Genomic DNA, 23,282 nt, shown 5'->3' with positions numbered 1-23,282 from the left:
GTTATGTCAGTATAGGACTTGTTTTACTGTGGATATAGATAATTTTGTACCTGTTTCCTCCAGCATCTTCACAAGGTCCTTTGCTGTTGTTCAGGGATTGATTTGGACTTTTCGCACCAAACTACGTTCATCTCTAGGAGACCGAACGCGTCTCCTTCCTGAGCGGAATGATGGCTGCGTGGTCCCATGGTTTTTTATACTTGCGTACTATTGTTTGTACAGATGAACGTGGTACCTTCAGGCGTTTGGAAATTTCTCCCAAGGATGAACCAGACTTGGGGATTTCTACAATTTGTTTTCTGAGGTCTTGGCTGATTTCTTTTGATTTTCCAATTATGTCACCTCCAATTGATCAAATTATGTCAATTAGCCTATCAGAAGCTTCTAAAGCCATGCCATCATTTTCTGGACTTTTCCAAGCTGTTGAGAGGCACAGTCAACTTAGTGTATGTAAACTTCTGACCCACTGGAATTGTGATACAGTGAAATAATCTGTCTGTAAACAATTGTTGGAAAAATGACTTGTCATGCTCAAAGTAGATGTCCTATCCGACTTGCCAAAACAATAGTTTAATAAGAAATGTGTGGTGTGGTTGAAAACAAGTTTTAATGACTCCAACCTCAACAAGCTTAGTTGACGTGTACCTTTTTTGACATGCAACGACCCAAACGGTGTTCCATAGAAATCGTGGTTGAGAATGAAACGACTGAACAACGAAACAGCAAGTAAGTGAAAGAAATAGGTTTTGATTGTTTTACTGGTCATGGGGACATGCGTAAATGCCAGCAATTTTTTGGGAGGGGTCAGTGTGTGTGTGTGTGTAACCTTTTCTTTAACTAGGCTAGTCATTTAACAACATATTTTTTTTTACCTTGATGGTCTACCCCGGCCAAACCCGGATGACGCTGGGCCAGTTGTGTGCCGCCCTATGGGACTTCCAATCACGCCAGATGTGATACAGCCTGGATTTGAACCAGGGACGGTAGCGACGCCTCTTGCACTGAGATGCAGTGCCTTAGACCGCTGCGTCTATGTGTGTGTGTCAACTATTTAACTGTACTAGAATGCTGTTGATGGATACAGTGGTCCATTGTAATCGTATAACTTATTTTTAAAAGGGAAATGGACAGTCCAATAACAATGTTTCCCTTATAAAAAAAATTCAGCAGCCTTTGCAAAATTAGCATGGGGCGTGGGCGTGGCCAATTGCATGCATGGTCTCTGACCAAAGATTTGAATGTCCTCCTCTTGGTTACGGAGACACAATTTTGCGGGTTTAAAGCAGATTTCATGAAATTCTACACATTTTGCCATCATGCCGTGTTCTTATGCTAACAAAATCAATGGGTCCCCAATACATGACACTTATTTATTTTTTCTTAGGCTGTCTAGTTTTCATTGGTGATTGTTAGTTCTCAAAGACTATCTTATTTTAAAAAACATATAGCTCCTTTATCTTTTCTTCAAAACTTTACATCCATATTAAGTTTACACTGACAATGTTTTACCATCAAATTACATTTAAAAAAAAAAATGTATTCTAAAACATTTTTGCATCATATTTCTTGGAGTAGCGGCAACGATTTAGCAGCTGCGGTCTTCCACTGCTAAATGACTATAGGGGAAACAGAATAATTCTCCTGACATTTGCTGCTTACGCTATTGCAATCTCACTTTGTATTTATGATAGGCCTTATCTCCTTAGTCATGAGTTGCTGGCATTTCCTCTTTGATATCTATCCCGTTGCCAATAGAATATAATGTTACAGAGCTGAAAATTCTTTCTGGATGGACCTACCACTTCCTGATTTTTTTTTTTGGGGGGGGGGGTCAGTGTGTGTGTGTGTGTGTGTGTAACCTTTTATTTAACTAGGCTAGTCATTTAACAACATATTCTTTTTTTTAAACTTGATGGCCTACCCCGGCCAAACCCGGATGAAGCGGAGCCAGTTGTGCGCCGCCCTATGGGACTTCCAATCATTAGTGCAAAAGCAGCAAAGCTTTTTGAAATGGAATATGACAATCTTTGTTCTTGTTGATCTGATTCAGTCTCCTGAGTCACAGCCACGGATGTTTCCCCTTTAAGAGGCTGGGCTGCCATTTAGCATTCATATATTGATTTTTCTAAAAGCGTTATTTATTTATTAGGTGTTGACCTGGCTTCGGGCCTTAGTTAAATAGAACACCTGAATACAGTCAATTCTGCTTCAGCTTAGTAGCTGTAGCAAAGGGTGATTCTGGCCGAGCCAAAGGCCCAGCGATGGCACAGGCTCAGATGGGCTGTCTGCTTTTCCAGGGAAAAGGACAAGACGCACAGCAGAGGTTAACCCCATTCAGTACATGTATATTTATGTTGACTCGCTTTCAGCCTGTCAGAACCAGCACAGACCCCACACAACACACACACTGACAACACAGCCTGTGGAGATACTGCTGACACAGACCAGACCCCTCCCTCCCCTGTCGCTCAGTGCAGAGAGACAATCCTTCACATGCTCAGTGCGCTCCTGAGCTCAATGCTTGTTTGAATGTAAAATGGGTCAGATTCTTGAGAGGCTTTTCTTATCTTCTGTGTGAAGTACAACCGGTTTCTACCCATCCAGTCCCCCTTCAGCCCTCTATGCACCCACCCTCTCACCCGTTCCTCCTTCTCTCCTCAGCCCCCTCCATTCTTCAGAGATGATGTTGACATGAGGCATATCTCTACTATCTCCCCAGGATTCAGACCTAAAGCATATAACCAAATCAAACTGCTCGTAAATGTTTTTGTTGCTTTGACTCTCGATATATTCTTGCCTTTTCGCTTTCATTTATGCTCCCTCTAACTTACCATCTCAAACCTTTATCGTCTTTATTTTTTTAACTAGGCAAGTCTGTTAATAATAACACATTCTTATTTACCATAATGGCCTACCAAAAGCTCTGTAGAGAATGGAAAAATGTTTGGTTTGGTGAAGAGCACGTTGTCATCTCATATGAACATTCCCCACGAGTTGCCTCATATTAATGCAAATATCACTGTCATTGTTGCGCATATCAGTGTTGAATGTGCACTGTTTATCTGTATAACAGGGGTCGCTGTAATACAGAATTCTGAATTTTCACGCATAAAAAGAAAAGAACGCAGAAAGCTCTTGCTGCGTTTTGTAAACTCATATCTAAAATGCTTCTTATTGTAATTTCTGCTCAGCTTCTGACTAATTTTGTACTTCCACTCAGCTTCTGACTAATTTTGTACTTCCACTCGGATGAGAGATCTTTGCTCTTGTCTTTAGACCAATTCAATTCCTGCATTCACGAACAGGCATTCGATCAGCGATAGGGTTGCACATTTTGGGGAATATTCAGAGGTGGAAACTTACCGTGGGAATTGACGGGAATATATGCAAATTAATATACCATTTTAAATGTAGATGTTTTTTGCATTAGATATTTTTATCATATATGGAGATAAACATTTGACCTAATCATAGGGAGACAATATTGCAAATGATTAAATCCTTAAAAAAAAAAAAAAAAAAAAAAAATGTAGTTATGAATTGAATTTTTAATTAAAGGAGTAGACTTCACATGGGCTGATTTCACTGAACAACTAAAGGGAATATTGAATGATCCCCCAATGATCCATCGCATTTCCCAAAAACGTTTTCAACATGCATCTGTAAAATTCTAACCAAAGCTTTAGTCTAGAAACTATCTTCCTCTCATGCTTCCATGTCTTCTCCCTGGACCTCCTCAATGTCCACCTCCTTGAACATCAGAGTCTGAGGCCTTATCTTCACTGTCACTTTTCAACCTAGTTGATGGCTCGTTGTCGGGCTCAAAAAGCCTCATTTGCCCAGATGGCCACCCATTTTTCAACCCTTGTATTGGTCAGCCTGTTGCGTGCTTTTTTTTGTGTGCGTGTGTTCCCCAACAAGGACCAGTTGCGCTCTGAGGTGGCTGATGTTGGTGGGATTTGGAGGATGATGGAGGCAATAGGGGAAAGAGCCTCAGATCCACAAAGTCCCTTGCACCAGGTGGCTGATGAGATATGTTGACACGACTGCCATATTGCATCTCCATCCCAAAGCTCTTGCTTGGAAGTGTACTTCACCAGACTGCCAAGAACCTTGTCCTCATCCAGGCCAAGGTAGCGAGACATGGCAGTGATGACACCACCTTGTTGATCTCTGCACCAGACATGATGCTCTTGCCAGCATGCTTGGGGTCCAACATGTACGCTGCGGCGTGTATGGGCTTCAGGCAGAAGTCTTCATGCTTTTTGATGTATTTCAGAACTGCAGTTTCCTCTGCTTGGAGCAACGGTGAAGTGGGCAGGGCAGTACGGATTTCTTCTCTTACATCTGCAAGCAGAGTCTGAACATCAGACAGGATGACATTGTCTCCCACAATCCGTGCAATGACTACTACTGCTATAGGTTTTGGGCTGCTTACCACAAAATACATCATCCAGGAGGATCCTCTTGATGGGGCTGTCCATATCGGCAGACTGTGATTTGGCCATTTCTTGGAGATACTCCTTCCCCTCCAGGAGACTGTCAAACATGACAACACCACCCCAACAGGCGTTGCTGGGCAGCTTAAATGTGGTGCTCTTATTCTTCTCTCACTTTGCTTGGTGAGGTAGATTGCTGCTATAACTTGATGACCCTTCACATACCTAACCATTTCCTTGGCTCTCTTGTAGAGTGTATCCATTGTTTTCAGTGCCATGATGTCGTTGAGGAGCAGATACAATTCATGAGCAGCACAGCCAATGGTTGTGATGTGAGGGTAGGACTCCTCCACTTTAGACCAAGCAGTCTTCATGTTCGCAGCATTGTCTGTCACCAGTGCAAACACATTCTGTAGTCCAAGGTCATTGATAACTGCCTTCAGCTCATCTGCAATGTAGAGACTGTTGTCTGTTGTCCCTTGTGCTTTTGTAGAATACTGGTTGAGGGGTAGATATGATTAAGTTAATTGTTCCTTGCCCACAAACATTTGACCACACATCAGAGATGATTGCAATACAGTCTGCTTTCTCTATGATTTGCTTGACTTTCACTTGAACTCTGTATCCAGCAAATGATTAGATAAAGCATGTCTGGCTGGAGGGGTGTATGCTGGGCGAAGAACATTCAGAAATCTCTTCCAATACACATTGCCTGTGAGCATCAGAGGTGAACCGGTTGCATACACAGCTCGAGCAAGACATTCATCAGCATTTCTCTGACTACATTCCTCCATTGAGTCAAAAGAACTTCTGATTCCACGAGGACCACGAGCTGTTGCTATCGATAAGGTGTCTGATTCATAATTTTCACCTCAAATAGAAGTAGAGGGACTTTAGTCAGAGGTCGCTTGTTGTGAGTATTGGAGGGAACTTTATGCACTTGGCCAGATGATTCTGCATCTTTGTTACATTCTTCACATATGATTTGGCACAGTATTTGCAAATGTACACAGCTTTTCCTTCTTCATTAGCTGCAGTAAAATGTCTCCACACATCAGATGGTGCCCGTGGCATTTTCCTGTAAAGATTAGGGGAAAATTAATTTTAAAAAACAACAAATACAATTCCATGTACAGATAAATACTTAAGCAGTTAGATTAAACTCCTTTTGTAAGATAAATGTTTTAAAATGAAACATGTATGGAAACAGGTGAATTAACACCTCAGCAGGCTCAAGCAAGCTAAAACTAACTAGCAGAAATGGTTAACAAGTTCACTTTGCTGTAGGCTACTATTTACTAGTTAACAAAAAAATGTGTTTTATATCAAATATATTCACCCCACCCAGTATTGTAATCAAAACTTACCAGAAAGCATGTAGTCCTTGGTCCAGACAGTGTAGTAGTATGGGCTCATTAGTGTGCAAGATCTTGAGAATCAGCTGTACATGTGATGGAAGAGTGCACTGCCCATGTGATGGAAGAATACACTGTGCATGCAGATATTTGAAATTTCATTGAATTGGTGATAGTTTAACCAAATTATCCCACAAGACCTAGAATTGCCTTGTGTATCCCACAAAAAAGGTTCACTGTTTATAAGAACTTTTTTTGTTCAATTTAAGCAAAATTCCAGTGCTTAACATTCTGACCCTTTGCAATCCTAATCGACAGACAGCCCTCTGATTGCAGAGAGGAAGAGGCAATAGTTACTTTTAGATGGTTGATGGAGCAGTGGCTTCTTCCTTGCTGAGCGGCCTTTCAGGTTATGTCAGTATAGGACTTGTTTTACTGTGGATACAGATACTTTTGTACCACGTTTCCTCCAGCATCTTCACAAGGTCCTTTGTTGTTGTTCTGGGATTGATTTGCACTTTTCGCCACAAAGTACGTTCATCTAAAGGAGACTGAACGCGTCTCCTTCCTCAATATGACGGCTACGTGGTCCCATGGTGTGTATACTTGCGTACTATTGTTTGTACAGACCAATGTGGTACCTTCAGGCGCTTGGAAATTGCTCCCAAGAATGAACCAGACTTGTGGAGGTCTACAATTTTTTTTTCTGAGGTCTTGGCTGATTTCTTTTGATTTTCCCACGATGTCAAGCAAAGATGTTTGAAGGTAGGCCTTGAAATACATTCACAGGTACACCTCCAATTAATCAAATGATGTCAATTAGCCTTTCAGAATCTTCTAAAGCCATGACTTAATTTTCTGGAATTTTCCAAGCTGTTGAGAGGCACAGTCAACTTAGTGTATGTACATTTCTGACCCACTGGAATTGTGATTAAGTGAAATAATCTGTCTGTAAACAATTGTTGGAAAAATGACTTGTCATGCACAAAGTAGATGTCCTAACCAACTTGCCAAAACTTGTGGAGTGGTTGAAACACTTAGGTTGGAGCCATTACAACTAGTTTATGTGAACTTCCTACTTCAACTGTATACACTGCTCAAAAAAATAAAGGGAACACTTAAACAACACAATGTAACTCCAAATCAATCACACTTCTGTGAAATCAAACTGTCCACTTAGGAAGCAACACTGATTGACAATACATTTCACATGCTGTTGTGCAAATGGAATAGACAACAGGTGGAAATTATAGACATTTAGCTAGACACCCCCAATAAAGGAGTGGTTCTGCAGGTGGGGACCACTTCTCAGTTCCTATGCTTCCTGGCTGATGTTTTGGTCACTTTTGAATGCTGGCGGCGCTTTCACTCTAGTGGTAGCATGAGACGGAGTCTACAACCCACACAAGTGGCTCAGGTAGTGCAGCTCATTTAGGATGGCACAATCAATGCAAGATGTGGCAAGAAGGTTTGCTGTGTCTGTCAGCGTAGTGTCCAGAGCATGGAGACGCTACCAGGAGACAGGCCAGTACATCAGGAGACGTGGAGGAGGGCAACAACCCAGCAGCAGGACCGCTACCTCCGCCTTTGTGCAAGGAGGAGCAGGAGGAGCACTGCCAGAGCCCTGCAAAATGACCTCCAGCAGGGCACGAATGTGCATGTGTCTGCTCAAACAGTCAGAAACAGACTCCATGAGGGTGGTATGAGGGCCCAACACCCACAGGTGGCATTTGCCAGAGAACACCAAGATTGGCAAATTCGCCACTGGCGCCCTGTGCTCTTCACAGATGAAAGCAGGTTCACACTGACCACGTGACAGTCTGGAGACGCCATGGAGAACGTTCTGCTGCCTGCAACATCCTCCAGCATGGCCGCTTTGGCGGTGGGTCAGTCATGGTGTGGGGTGGCATTTCTTTGGGGGGCTGCACAGCCCTCCATGTGCTCGCCAGAGGTAGCCTGACTGCCATTAGGTACCGAAATGAGATCCTCAGACCCCCTGTGAGACCATATGCTGGTGTGGTTGGCCCTGGGTTCCTCCTAATGCAAGACAATGCTCGACCTCATGTGGCTGGAGTGTCAGCAGTTCCTGCAAAAGGAAGGCATTGATGCTATGGACTGGCCCGCCCGTTCCCCAGACCTGAATCCAATTGAGCACATCTGGGACATAATTTCTCGCTCCATCTACCAATAACACATTGCACCACAGACTGTCCAGGAGTTGGCGGATGCTTTAGTCCAGGTCTGGGAGGAGATCCCTCAGGAGACCATCCGCCACCTCCTCATCAGGAGCATGCCCAGGCGTTGTAGGGAGGTCATACAGGCACGTGGAGGCCACACACACTACTGAGCCTCATTTTGACTTGTTTTAAGGACATTACATCAACGTTGGATCAGCCTGTAGTGTGTTTTTCTACTTTAATTTTGAGTGTGACTCCAAATCCAGACCTCCGTGGGTTGATAAATTTGATTTCCATTGATCATTTTTGTGTGATTTTGTTGTCAGCACATTCAACTATGTAGAGAAAAAGTATTTAATAAGAATATTTCATTCATTCACATCTAGGATGTTATTTTAGTGTTCCCTTTATTTTTTTGAGCCTATTTTCAGATCTGCTTTCCATTTGTCAACCCACAGGCTTTGGAGTGTGTAGTCATCCAATGTTCGCAACAAAAAAAAAATCAGCTTAGCAGCAATTTGAAAGTTTTGAAAATTCTGTTCAACCTCTGGTGCGCGTTTACTGTGAACACGGACGCTGTACCCGCTTAGTTAGTTTTAACAGTGGCCCAGTAGGCTACTGTGGCTGTTTGATCATAATGTAGGCCTACCAGAGTCGCCTATAATCAAAAACAATGGAGGAAAATGCATCCCATAACATTTTAACATGGAAATAGCTGTTCTGTCATTCAGCCTACAGTAGCAGCCAATGTGTGGTGTTCAATGTCTACATTCCATGAGACTTGCAGGGCTTGACATAAACCTGTTTATCCACTTGTCTTTCAGACAAGGTGACTGAAAATGTTGATTGATGCTAGAAACCACTTTACGTAATAAGTCATTGTTCTCATACCATTGTGACAGAGAATGAGACAAATTATGCTACTCTCTGTCTATTGGGTACTTAGCTTATTCAAGGCTGTCTCAAAATGCAACACTACCCCTTTAAGACACCAAAAATCCCTTATACCTGATTCGCTTTTCAAAGATTGCTAGAAATGCTCACATTTTGTGCTCCTGTTGGAAGCAACCATTCCCCCATTGACTACAAATGAGCTGTAATTGGGCCGATAACTCACTAACTAGGAAAGAATATGAATAAATGTGCACAGGTGGCTACATGCAGCTCTCACTTTGATATCAAACCGTGCGGATCTACTCGCGACCGCTCATACTGTCGCCTCAACACAGTTCAGTTCAAACTGAATTGCATAGATCCGTGTATGACACTGGCTATTTGCATATAGGCCTACTGCAGCTCTGATTGGTTATGGTGGACCGGTCTGTGTAGAGTGAGTCGTGCCTGTCAATGTAATAGAATCCTATTCCAAGAACATTTCTTGCACGGTTTTACATATTAAATCTTGCATAGCTTGTTTTGTTTCAGTATATTACATTGGATGTGGCTAATGTGTTGATTTGATCACAATTTCCACAGTAGAGCGAACCATTGATAATGTTAACTAAATGGGAAAACTGTAGAAAGTTGAGTGAAGTTCAATCTCTCGCTTCTCTGCCCGGGCTCATATTTCTTCTTTGTGGAAGTCCGAAGGGAGCATTGTGGTCAACCACAAACCTTCTAATTCCACGATACCCTAGACCCACTCTAATTTGCCTACCGCCCCAATAAGTCCACTGACGATGCAATCGTCATCACACTGGCCTAACCCATCTGAACAAGAGGAATATCTTTGGAAGAATGCTGTCCATTGACTACAGCTCAGCATTTAACACCATAGTACCCTCCAAACTTGTCATTAAGCTTGAGACCCTGGGTCTCGACCCCGCCCTGTGTAACTGGGTCCTGTACTTTCTGACGGGCCACCCCCAGGTGGTGAGGGTAGGAAACATCATCTCCACCCCGCTGATACTCAACACTGGGGCCCCACAAGGGTGCGTCTCAGCCCCCTCCCTGTTCACCCACGACTGCGTGGCCATGCACGCTTCCAACTCAATCAAGTTTGCAGACAACACTACAGTAGTAGGCTTGATTACCAACAACGACGAGACAGGCTACAGGGAGGAGGTGAGGGCTCTGGGAGTTTAGTGCCAGGAAAATAACCTCACTCAATGTCAACTAAATAAAGGAGATGATCGTGGACTTCAGGAAACAGCAGAGGTAGCACCCCCCTATCCACATCGACGGGACAGTACTGGAGAAGCTGGGAAGTTTTAAGTTCCTCGGCGTACACATCACGGACAAACTGAAATGGTCCACAGACAGCGTGGTGAAGGCGCAATAGCGCCTCTTCAACCTCAGAAGGCTGAAGGATTTTGGCTTGTCACTTAAAACCCTGACAGACTTTTACAGATGCACAATCAAGAGCATTCTGTCGAGCTGTATCACCGTCTGGTACGGCAACTGCACCGCCCTCAACCGCAAGGCTCTCCACATGGTAGGGAGGTCAGCGTAACGCATCACCGGGGGCAAACTACCTGCCCTCCAAGACACCTACAGCACCCAAAGTCACAGGAAGGCCACCTGAGCCACTGCCTGTTCACACCGCTACCATCCAGAAGGTGAGGTCAGTAAAGGTGCATCAAAGCTGGGACTGAAAATCCACTTCTATCTCAAGGCCATCAAACTGCTAAACAGCAACCACTAACAGAGAGGCTGCTGCCAACATAGACTCAAATCTCTGGCCGCTTTAATAAATGGACTTCATAACGGTATCACTAGTCACTTTAAATAACGCCACTTTAATGTTTACATATCTTATGTGTATATACTGTATACTATACCATCTGCATCTTGCCTATGCCGCACGGCCATCGATCATCCATATATCTGTGTACATATTCTTATTCATTCCTTTACATTTGTGTGTATTGCGTAGTTGTTGTGAATTTGTTAGATTACTTGTTAGATATTACTGCTTTGTTGGAACTAGAAGCACAAGCACTAAGCTACACTTGCATTAACATCTGCTAACCATGTGTATGTGACCAATAAAATGTGATATGATTTCAATGTAAAATCCCAAGAAATATGTCTACGAAACATTCTATTGACCCATGCAAAACTACGTGCTGCTTTTCTCTCCCCCCCTCCCTACCTGTAACCCAGTCCACCCATGTCTCTGTGGACCAAAGTCATTACAGTATTAAATACACTGCTCTTCACTGGCATGGGACCAGTCAGGTTTCAACTTATTGTTTTACTGCATGTTAGTGCCAAGAGCCTCTTGAGTCCTATCTGATCTGGCTGGGCCACAGTACCTTGGGTATTGAAGCAAAGTTGTTGCTGCTCCATGTGTATTGATTTCTCTGTCTATCTTAAGCATGTGTGGTCAGACAGACATGAAAGGGACAGTGCGTTTTAGTATTTGACAGACAGCACAATTCTTGTGGATTGTTATGGATACAAGTATCCTGTGTGTGTTTCTTTTCTCCCCTTCTCCCAATCAGTCAACAATCAATCATCAATCAGAAGACACACCTCCTCCTGTTTCCTACCCAATCACAGTTCCTTTCCTTTGGTTTAAAAACCCTGTCAGTTGTTTGCTCTAGAGCTCAATCTCTCTGTAAATGCCATGTCTGTAGATCTCTCTGTTTCACTCTCTTTATGTATTGAGCTATTTTTTTGTTTGAGCACCTCCATAGCACTTTGTCATCACCTGTGAGTATTGTTTTTGGTTATGGTGTTTGTTTGTTTGCTGGTGGGAAAAGGGGAAACCAAGACAAATCGCCCATGGGCATACACTACCCGTAGGTAGACTTTGTTAAATACACTAGTTAGAACTGGGCGGACCACCCACTGTATTTTTGGAACTGGGAGGACCCCCCCCCCCCATTACCGTGTGTTTTCAAATAAACCTTGAGTTTGACAGTAGATTTCAGTTGTCCTGGTTATTTCGTTCACACTTTTACTTTGTCACTATTATAATTTGCCTGAGTTATGTTACGGGTCTCATTACCATCCCCCCTAGACTGTCGGGCCAAAAGGGATTTGTAACATGGATTTAACTATTGTACACTACACTACACGCACACACACAGTGTAATGCTGATAAAAAAGCCAAGGCAAAAAAATTTGCCCAACTGTTATTGTAGTCAATGTACATTCTGTACAAGTTATGTCTAGGGTTGTCTGGATACCAGTATCCCGATACTACGAGTCTTAATTTTCATTGGCAAAAAGGAAAATGCAAAGCAGACTGAACCTACTTGTACCTACTTATGTGTGCTATAGATTGGAGAATAAATGTGATTCTGGGTGACAACATAAGGCTGCTAGTTTCCAACATTAGTGCTGTTTTCCTCAGGAAATTCAGTCTGCTTCATGTTTTGTCACCTTGCCACAATACCTCTGAGTATCACGATACTGGTACCGTGACAACCCTCGTTATGAAAGTGATTATGTTGAAATGCGTTCCCTGATGTATCTGTAGGTTGTTTAGGATATTGATAAATTAATCAGACTCAGGCAGGAACCTGTCTTAGTGGGAAGAGCTTGTTGATCTGTGTTCATCAGCACATATGTTAATCGGACTTGCTATTGCTTGCTCTACGGAAGTGTGAGATGAAGCTGGAAGCATTTGAATGCAACAGCACAACTCCAGCCACAACACATTTGACAAGTTTCCCCACATAAAGCTCTTAAATCTTGTTTTAGTGTTAAAACAACAAACAAAATTTTAATAGAATGGCCCCTTGATACTTTCAATCTGGAAGCCATATGTCCATACTGGTCTGGTAAAAACGTTGAATCTTCCACCCACCCGTGCGCGCACACCCTCTCTCATTCGGATCTCACATTGCAGGCATGTTTGAACAATAAGTAGGTCACCGCACAGGAGGGGGGGAGGAAGCGACGAATACATTTAAGAGACTCCTCTCTCACCCGGCCTCAATGAAGCATGTCACCCCTCCCGTCCTCATTTGGCTGAGCTCCAGCATAGAAAGCTAAGCAGGAGAACTGTGAGGCAGGCATCCTTCAGAAGGCCTGGTGCAGAAGGTTGCCAGCCTGGCTCAGAGCTGGTATAATCTAGGGACTGCCACGATGCCAGCTGGTCAGGCTATGTTCCCCATAGAATTCTAGTGGCCTCTCCTTGTCTCTCCTCCTGACTGCTCTTCAATGGCATTCCAGAGCTATGTTGGAGCAACTGTTCTGTATTCTGGACCATATGGGTTCGATGGTCTGTAATATGATCCTCTGAAATTCCCTTCAGTCAATCACTATGTGGAGATGAGTGACCCCTCCCATAGACTTTTGCATCCATAGCTGTTAACCCATATATGGGTTTAAAATGTTATGGAGGGGTCATCTTTCATTGGAGGACTATATGTAAATGTAAATGTAAATGTATATTCGATTTTGGTTTGGCCAATGAAGGCTTAACATCCCATCCATTCACATGGCAAAACCAATGTGTTTCTTCCATTGCGGCCAGTGACACACAAAGTAGCCATTTTGTGCCAGAACACTCGTTAGATGCCGACTATTGTATTAGAAAGCTGACCACTGTGAAATTAGGAAACCATTCTGTGCCAGAATTGAATGGTTATTTTCCAACCCGCAATGTTGTTTTAACGAGATTAGCCATTTCCGAGGTTCGTACAAGCAGGATTTCTGGCTAACTCTGTTAGTGTGATCTGATGTGATTTAGACTAGAGATTTCTAGAGGCTTCTCTGTACAAAGACAGTCCTTGTTTTTTTAAATCTTAATCTAATGGATAAAGAGGGGAAGACTGAAGCTTTGCTGTAGCTCTTATGTTTTGTGTGAACCAAAGAAAACACTCAATCTAATGTGATCAGGAGGATAAGCAGATCTGTATGAGCTTGTTGCTCCTCACCAAGCTGGTTAGCTGGCTTGTACTGTTGCTCTGAGCTCAGCCTCTCCTAGCTGGTTAGCTGGCTTGTACTGTTGCTCTGAGCTCAGCCTCTCCTAGCTGGTTAGCTGGCTTGTACTGTTGCGCTGAGCTCAGCCTCTCCTTGCTGGTTAGCTGGCTTGTACTGTTGCGCTGAGCTCAGCCTCTCCTAGCTGGTTAGCTGGCTTGTACTGTTGCTCTGAGCTCAGCCTCTCCTAGCTGGTTAGCTGGCTTGTACTGTTGCTCTGAGCTCAGCCTCTCCTTGCTGATTAGCTGGCTTGTACTGTTGCGCTGAGCTCAGCCTCTCCTAGCTGGTTAGCTGGCTTGTACTGTTGCTCTGAGCTCAGCCTCTCCTTGCTGGTTAGCTGGCTTGTACTGTTGCTCTGAGCTCAGCCTCTCCTAGCTGGTTAGCTGGCTTGTACTGTTGCTCTGAGCTCAGCCTCTCCTAGCTGGTTAGCTGGCTTGTACTGTTGCTCTGAGCTCAGCCTCTCCTTGCTGGTTAGCTGGCTTGTACTGTTGCTCTGAGCTCAGCCTCTCCTTGCTGGTTAGCTGGCTTGTACTGTTGCTCTGAGCTCAGCCTCTCCTTGCTGGTTAGCTGGCTTGTACTGTTGCTCTGAGCTCAGCCTCTCCTAGCTGGTTAGCTGGCTTGTACTGTTGCTCTGAGCTCAGCCTCTCCTTGCTGGTTAGCTGGCTTGTACTTCATTCATTCAATACAGTTTCTAGGGAATATTTTTTTCTCCATATGTCAGCAAAAAATCTTCAGTGTCAATCATTAGCTTTGCTCCTGGGCCTTGACAAGCAAAAGCAGTCATTCATTGGCCAACCTCACGTGTGTCAGTACCATTTAGACACTATATAGCCAGAACGCCCCCCCCCCCCATATAGCCTACTGCCGTACACCAGCTCTCCACACATACAATCTCGCTAGTTGCTACACACAGTTACACAGTCAGTTAAGAAAAGATTCTTATTTACAATGACGTCCTAACCCGCACGACGCTGGGCACACTCCCGCATGCATGCACTCACTAACCCACATATGTTATGGGGTTAACGTGTATGTGTGAGTTTTCTACCAGCCTCCACTGACCTGTGGAACTCAGCTAATCATTTTGTTAGTCCAACTGTAGTTCAGCCTGGCTGACTGCTCGTCTCTGTATATGCTGAACCACTGACCTCTACTGTCATGCCCTGTGGCCACCAGGGAGCTCCACACATGCATGTAAAATGTATAGAGGACACCACAATTGGAAGTAACAGTTGATGGATTGTAGCCAAACAACATCAGCCAAGTATGCAATCAATGTATCACCAAATCTATGTGAGGGCTAATTGATTAAACGTGTAACGGTCTTATCGATGGAAAATAGGTGCCCTGCCTCTGTTGCCAGTATGGCCTGAGTCAGACCAGTGAAACTGCTTCCCTTTTAAGTGTATTTTCCCCCAATGTCATCCTCAGAGCAGAGACCTGACAGAGACAGGCCTCAGAGTGGGCACAGACCCTTCTATTTTTCCTTGCTCTATTTATAGACTACATAGGTTATTTATGACAGCCTTTGCCTGGTAGCAGTGTGTGCTCTTCCATGGAAGCCTGGGCTTGACTGGCTTTAGAGTGGATCCATAATGCTCTGTGTGAAAGCGGCCTCACAGCACCTGGGCCATTTGACAGCCCAGTGCTGACTGTTGTGCCAGGAATCTCCCCTCGTTAAGAAGTAAAAAAGGCATACACCTGCTAGCTATTTCTTATCCATGCTAGGGTATCGGCTTGAAATACAGCAGTGGCAACATTGCTATTTATTGAGCTGACTCATTCCCAGTCTTAGACACACACTGAGAGCTGCTGCTGTGACTCATGACTGCAGTCTAGTCATTCATTACTGCTGTTGCCTGCCACCCGGGGATTTATTACTGCTTTATTCCTGTATTTTATAGGTCCCTTCCTTTGGCTGGCACACCTTTCAAATGACATTTGAAGGATGTTGGCTGTGTCTCAAGTCTCCACTAGCTTCCTTGCATTTTCTCTCTTCCTTCACCGCCACTGTTGTGAGAGAAGGTGGTCATATATTTTCACCTGCTAGTTTTAGAAGGAAATTAGCAGAAGAAAGGAGGAAAGTAGGGCTGGAAGGGAGCCATTGCACCTGTGTTAATGTTGTGGTGGTCTTGGCCATCTCCTCTGGTGGTGACCGCTATAACCTGCGTTTATGGGTCACCTTAGCTACAGTCTGCAGATTATTCAGGCTGAGGCCCCCTGGTCTGCGAATCTCAAAGCGTGTGTGTCTAACAATTTTGGAATCAGATGGTGTTTTTGGTCTCAGATGCTATGTGCGCATGCAACCTGAACTTGCTCTGGTCCAGGGAATTATGTTAGTATTGTAGTGGTTGAAGTTGGGATGTTTGGCTAGCCAATCTGTGTGTGCAGGATTAATTTTGTTTTGCTAATTTTTTTAAATACAATGTTAATGCCAAAAATAATTACAACAAAGCAACTACTTCTTGTGTTATGACCTTGATGAATTGGCTACACTGACTAGCTAGCTACTACTACTAATAGAAAAGATACTGATTGGCTCCGAGACAAGAACGATACTTTAGTTTGAAATTATTTGGTGTGATTCGGTTTGATTAGGGAAATTAATTGATGCAATATACGGTTTGATGCAGTGAATATTTTTGCATGAACACGTTCATTTTCCATTTAAAATCCATATCTGCTGCTGATAGGAGCTGGATAAAACATTTTCCTACTTTTCTCATTTCTTTAACGTTGTCAGTTGCATAAAACATTTTACGGTGACTTTCCCCCTTAAATTTAAGTGAAGATGTTCATGTTGCCCATGAGGTCCCTTAAGTGCTTAATTCAGTACATAAACTCAGCAAAAAAAGAAAAGTCCTCTCACTGTCAACTGCGTTTATTCTCAGCAAACTTAACACGTGTAAATAGATTTGCCAGTTATTGCTGTGAGATGTTGCCAGTTCTTGCTGTGAGATGTTACCCCACTCTTACACCAAGGCGCCTGCAAATTCCCAGACATTTCTTGGGGGAATGGCCCTAGCCCTCACCCTCCGATCCAACAGGTCCCAGACGTGCTCAATGGGATTGAGATCCGGGCTCTTCACTGGCCATGGCAGAACATTTGCGTTTATCGTCAAAGGAATGAGTGGTACGCCGAGGCCTGTACTCTGGAGCTGGATCCTGCAAGACAGGAAATCACGCACAGAACGAGCAGTATGGCTGGTGGCATTGTCATGCTTAGAGGGTCATGTCTGGATTGAGCCTACAGGAAGGGTACCACATGAGGGAGGAGGATGTCTTCCCTGTAACATACAGCGTTGAGATTGCCGCCTCAGACCATAACGGACCCTCTCCTCCAAATCGATCCCGCTCCAGAGTACAGGCCTCAGTGTACCACTCATTCCTTTGACGATAAACGCGAATCCGACCATCACCCCTGGTGAGACACAACCGCGACTCATCAGTGAAGAGCTCTTTTTGCTAGTCCTGTCTGGTCCAGTGACGGTGAGTTTGTGCCCATAGGCGACGTTGTTGCCGGTGATGTCTGGTGAGGACCTTCCTTTCAACAGGCCTATAAGCCCTCAGTCCAGCCTCTATCAGCCTATCAGCCTATTTCGAACAGTCTGAGCACTAATGGAGGGATTGTGCGTTCCTGTTGTAACTCGGGCAGTTGTTGTTGCCATCCTATACCTGTCCCGCAGGTGTGACGTTCGGATGTACCGATCCTGTGCAGATGTTACATGTGGTCTGCCACTGGGAGGACAATCAGCTGTCCGTCCTGTCTCCCAGTAGCGCCGTATTTGGCGTCTCACAGTACGGACATTGCAATTTATTGCCCTGGCCACATCTGCAGTTCTCATGCCTCCTTGCAGCATGCCTAAGGCACATTCACGCAGATGAGCAGGGGCCCTGGGCATCTTTCTTTTGGTGTTTTTCAAAGTCAGTAGAAAGGCCTCTTTAGTGTTCTAAGTTTTCATAACTGTGACCTTAATTCCCTACCGTCTGTAAGCTGTTAGTGTCTTGAAGACCAGTCCACAGGTGGATGTTCATTAATTGTTTAATGTTCATTGAACAAGCATGGGAAACTGTGTTTAAACCCTTTACTATGATCTGTGAAGTTGAATTATTATTTTTTTTGAAAGACAGGGTCCTGGAGAACGGAGGTTTCTTTTTTTTGCTGAGTTTATATAGCGAGAGAAGTTTATAAATTTTAACAGCATTTGTGGAGGCTAATGTTGCTTGCCTCTGCCCTGGTTTCAAAAGTAAAAGATCCATCACCCAGCTAGTTAGGTACTTAGCTAAACAATGGAAGGTGCACATTCAATGGCTACAAAGCTAGCTAGCTAGTCAATTAGCTTGACGTGCGTGCTCAAAAGTAATAACAAGTTCTGAAAAAGTTACTAAAATAAGTTTTATTATCTAATGAATAAATGCATATCTTTGACATGTTCAGTCAGTGAATCAAGTCATCTCTATTGTCACCCGAGACTCTTTATGCCATACAGGCCTTCAAACTACCGTAAAACCCTTAAATTATGCCCTCACCTAAAGAACTGTTTGAGGGGCTCTATGCAACACCTTCAAACAATTCCCTTGGGTAAGGGAACATTTTCCTTAAAGGTGTAATGTGCAGAAATCACTCCGCCACAAATAGTTAGCCCAATTTCAGTTTGTGACAAAACAAGCAATGTTTACATGGAACCCAAACCGGCTGCACAGGTGCGCCATTGTGCGTAAATTAATTTTGTCCCCCCACACCAAACGTGATCACGAAACGCAGGTTAAAATATCAAAACAAACTCTGTACCAATTTATATTAATTTGGGGACAGGTCTAAAAGCATTAAACATTTATGGCTAGTTAGCTTACACTTGCTAGCTAATTTGTCCTATTTATCTAGCTTGCTGTTGCTAGCTAATTTGTCCAGGGATAGAAACATTGAGTTGCACAAGGTCCTCTACGCCGCCAATTAATCCACACATAAAAAGGTCAACTGAATCGTTTCTAGTCATCTCTCTTCCTTCTAGGCCTTTTCTTCTCTTGACTTTATATTGCCATTGGCAAGTTTCATAAATTAGGTGCATTACAGCCACTGACCTCGTTAGTCTTTCAGTCACCCACGTGGGTATAACCAATGATGAGATGGCATGTGGGTACCTGCTTGTATTAACCAATGAGGAGATGGGAGAGGGAGGACTTGCAGCGCGATCTGCGTCAGAAATAGAACTGATTTCTATTGTAGCCCTTGGCAACGCAGACGCTCGTTGGCATGCGTGAGCAGTGTTGGTGCAATAATTGAATAACGGATTTCTACATTTATTTTGGAATGCTCGCACACGCGAGTGCTGTCAGCCTGTTAGTGTAAAGAGAAATTGTACAATCTAAACCACTGTGAAATATCTTTTCAATAACCAATAATATAGTATTTTCAGCTGTTTGAAGTTGGTGTACAAAACCGAAGGTGAAAGACACAAAAATATAACTTAAGAACAGGAAGGATCTTAATAACACTCATAGAAAAGATCTACTGCTTTCAATGAGAATCACAGATCTATAACTGAGATTTATATGTGAATTTGGTTGGGTTGCCCAAAAAGTTGCATAGTGCAGCTTTAAGGTAAACAATTAAGATGTTTTATGCAACCAGGCCCTGGGCCTCAGCTGGATCTGTCTGAGATGACTTCTCTAAGCTGCGTGGCTCTCTGTTAGTGTGTGTGTGTGTGGCAATTTATGCTTTTTTGTCTCCCACGTTTTATTTGAAATCACAATCGCCTACTGATTAACTTATCATTTTGCAGATAGTACTACCTCAAATGTATTATGTCAATATTTATATTTAGACATTAACATGGCATTTAGCCAATTCATATAATACAGTTTTGGATTTTACCTTATCAAAAGCGAACAGTTTAAACCGTGGAGAGCTTCTCCCGCTCTGACCAATAAATGTGACCATGCGCAGCTCACAAAAAAATATTGCTGTCCTTTTAAATGACCCCGTTCAAGTTAAAATGGCCAAATACACTGACGGTTTTTAAAGCAAAACTACTTCTTATGGTGGTGAACCTGAACGATCTAAATAAAACCTGAATGATTGACAACCCCAATCAGCAGTTGGATGTGAGTTACGTTCACTCCGGTAAAACACAATCTTCTACGGGGTATTTGGTAACAATGGCCCAGAAAATGACATTGTTTGTCAAAGTAATAAAGCCTATTATTTGACATAGTGAAAGCCTCTGCCATCTGAATGCAAATGTGTGAATAGCCTATTTGAACAGGGATGGGCCTACCTCCCGTTGGCGTGAGCTGTCTCCCGCACACTACTATGTATACTGGGGTATTTTGAAAAAACCACAGGATGGTTTTTCAATATCGTTTGTCTTTGAAGTTTTTTAAATTAAGTTTAATATTTGTAGCTACTTTTAAAAAAAAATACCTGCAGTCAACTTATGCAATACGTTAGGAGATAAAGAACATTGCGTTCTTCATTTCATCTGTCACATTATGTAGTTTATGGTAGTCCCCAGTCATGTGGTGTGTTTTTTTACACAAGCACACATTGACAAGAGCTTTGAGTCACTTCCTGTAGCAACATGCGCCAGCAGAAATTCCCCTCTTGTTTAACCTGTTACGTCGAGCAATCCCGTATCCGGGAGCGTAATTATAGCCTCAAGCTCATTACCATAACGCAACGTTAACTATTCATGAAAATCGCAAATTAAATTAAATAAATATATTGGCTCACAAGCTTAGCCTTCTGTTAACAACACTGTCATCTCAGATTTTCAAAATATGCTTTTCAACCATAGCTACACAAGCATTTGTGTAAGAGTATTGATAGCTAGCATAGCATTCAGCAGGCAACATTTTCACAAAAACAAGAAAAGCATTCAAATAAAATCATTTACTTTTGAAGAACTTCAGATGTTTTCAATGAGGAGACTCTGTTAGATAGCAAATGTTCATTTTTTCCCAAAAATATTATTTGTGTAGGAGAAATCGCTCTGTTTTGTTCATCACGTTTGGCTAAGAAAACCCCCCGAAAATTCAGTCATTACAACGCCAAACTTTTTTCCAAATTAACTCCATAATATCGACAGAAACATGGCAAACGTTGTTTAGAATCAATCCTCAAGGTGTTTTTCACATATCTATTCGATAAGTCATTCGTGGCAGTTTGGTTTCTCCTCTGAACCACATGGTAAAATACACGCAGCTGGAGATTGCGCAATAATTGCAACGGAGGACACCAAGCGGGGCACCTGGTAAATGTAGTCTCTTATGGTCAATCTTCCAATGATATGCCCACAAATACGTCACAATGCTGCAGACACCTTGGGGAAACGACAAAGTGTAGGCTCATTCTTTGCGCATTCACAGCCATGTAAGGAGACATTGGAACAAAGTGCATTCAAAATCTGGGGCATTTCCTGTTGGAAATTTAATCTCGGTTTCGCCTGTAGCATCAGTTCTGTGGCACTCACAGATAATATCTTTGCAGATTTGGAAACGGCAGAGTTTTCTTTCCAAAGATGTCAATTATATGCATAGTCGAGCATCTTTTCGTGACAAAATATCTTGTTTAAAACGGGAACGTTTTTTTATCCAAAAATTAAAAGAGCGCCCCCTATATCGAAGAAGTTAAAGAGACTTGCTGGCACGTTTTTGTTTTGTGCGTGCAGCAAACTGTGAGTAGCGTTTTTGACTGACTTGTATAGTTCAGGTCAAACTCAATATGTTCGCAATGCGTTCGTTAGAATTTAGTTTTTTATTTTTATTTCTTTTTTATTTCACCTTTATTTAACCAGGTAGGCTAGTTGAGAACAAGTTCTCATTTGCAACTGCGTCCTGGCCAAGATAAAGCATAGCAGTGTGAGCAGACAACACAGAGTTACACATGGAGTAAACAATTAACAAGTCAATAACACAGTAGGAAAAAAAAGGGGGGAGTCTATATACATTGTGTGCAAAAGGCATGAGGTAGGTGAATAATTACAACTTTGCAGATTAACACTGGAGTGATAAATGATCAGATGGTCATGTAGAGAGTTAGAGATATTGGTGTGCAAAAGAGCAGAAAAGTAAATAAATAAAAACAGTATGGGGATGAGGTAGGTAAAAATGGGTGGGCTATTTGCCAATAGACTATGTACAGCTGCAGCGATCGGTTAGCTGCTCAGATAGCAGATGTTTGAAGTTGGTGAGGGAGATAAAAGTCTCCAACTTCAGCGATTTTTGCAATTCGTTAACATTGTCTATGAAGATTCCTTAGTATGTGTTAACATTTTTTAAATTCTAGTAAGTTACTTTTTCAGGGCCTTGAATATTAGTGCTTTTTAAATAGATACCTGTAGTCAGCTTGTGTCCTAGCAAATGTTTCATTGTAAAGATTTTTCATTATGAAGCTTTCTGGTACTAGTTTCCTATAACAGAGGTTTAAGCCAGTCACAAGTGTTTGTTTACAAAGAGTCTCCCTAAGCAAAATGGGAGCTTTGTGAGGTGAGTCACTCCTGCAGAGCGACTTAAGTCAGGTGGTCATGTTACACTTGTATGAAATTCACTACCAATGTTTGCCAGCTATATTTCTTAACTATTAAGTTAACTATCTAATGTTTGTGTTGTTTGTGGCAAACTGCGTTTTGACATACTTGCATAACTTTAAGCGTTGGGTTGCCTGTCCTAGTAATAAAGGTTTGCATGTGCTTGTTAGCATTTTCCTAGCATCCACTATCCACTTACCACGCATTCTGGTAAGTGCCGTTTTTTTTCTTTTGGAAAAACAATTGCGCCCCTTGTGTGCACTACTGGTAATATGGTATATCCTGGGAATGCACAGACACAATATGGATACCACCCAACCCTAATATGCCGTAACATGCTTTTTTTGTTTGATGTGCTACTGAACTGAAGGAGAGGACTCATCAATTCCATCACTACAGATATGAAGGGAAACAATATGAATAAAAGACATTAGTGAACCGACAATTCTTAACATTTGAATTGTTTTTCTGGCCAATGCATGCTATATTTGGATCGGTTTGGGCTCCCGCAGACTGATGTACTTTTATCTTACGCATCAGTCCCCAGTTCAAGTGTTTATCGGTGAATCATTACATCCCTAATACTGATAACTAACCCCTTTTATCTCTGCTGCAAGCTAGCACTACCAGCTAGCCTCTAGCTAGTAAGCTAGCTTCTCATTCTAAATGTCATTTCTCCATCCGTGCTGTTGGTGGTGGTAACGCACCATACTCTGTCACCACTCGACATCCTGTCTCAGCTCGTATGTCTCACTGTAATTTTTTAAAATATATATTTTAAAATTTGTAATAATGACAATTACAACAACACTGAATGAACACTTTTATTATAATTTAATATAATACATCAATAAAAATCAATTTAGCCTCAAATAAATAATGAAACATGTTCAATTTGGTTTAAAT

General features: G+C 42.7%; 1 protein-coding gene across 1 annotated transcript in view; it reads left to right on the top strand.

The window, feature by feature from the left end:
* The window catches only part of LOC118396024 (serine/threonine-protein kinase WNK1-like), a 61,112-nt gene that overhangs the window by 10,883 nt on the left and 26,947 nt on the right, over positions 1–23,282 (top strand).

The sequence above is a fragment of the Oncorhynchus keta genome, chromosome 17 (assembly GCF_023373465.1).
Source record: "Oncorhynchus keta strain PuntledgeMale-10-30-2019 chromosome 17, Oket_V2, whole genome shotgun sequence".
In the NCBI taxonomy this organism is placed as follows: Eukaryota; Metazoa; Chordata; class Actinopteri; order Salmoniformes; family Salmonidae; genus Oncorhynchus; species Oncorhynchus keta.
Note: the sequence above shows the minus strand (reverse complement) of the source record. Positions and strands in the feature narration are given on the sequence as shown.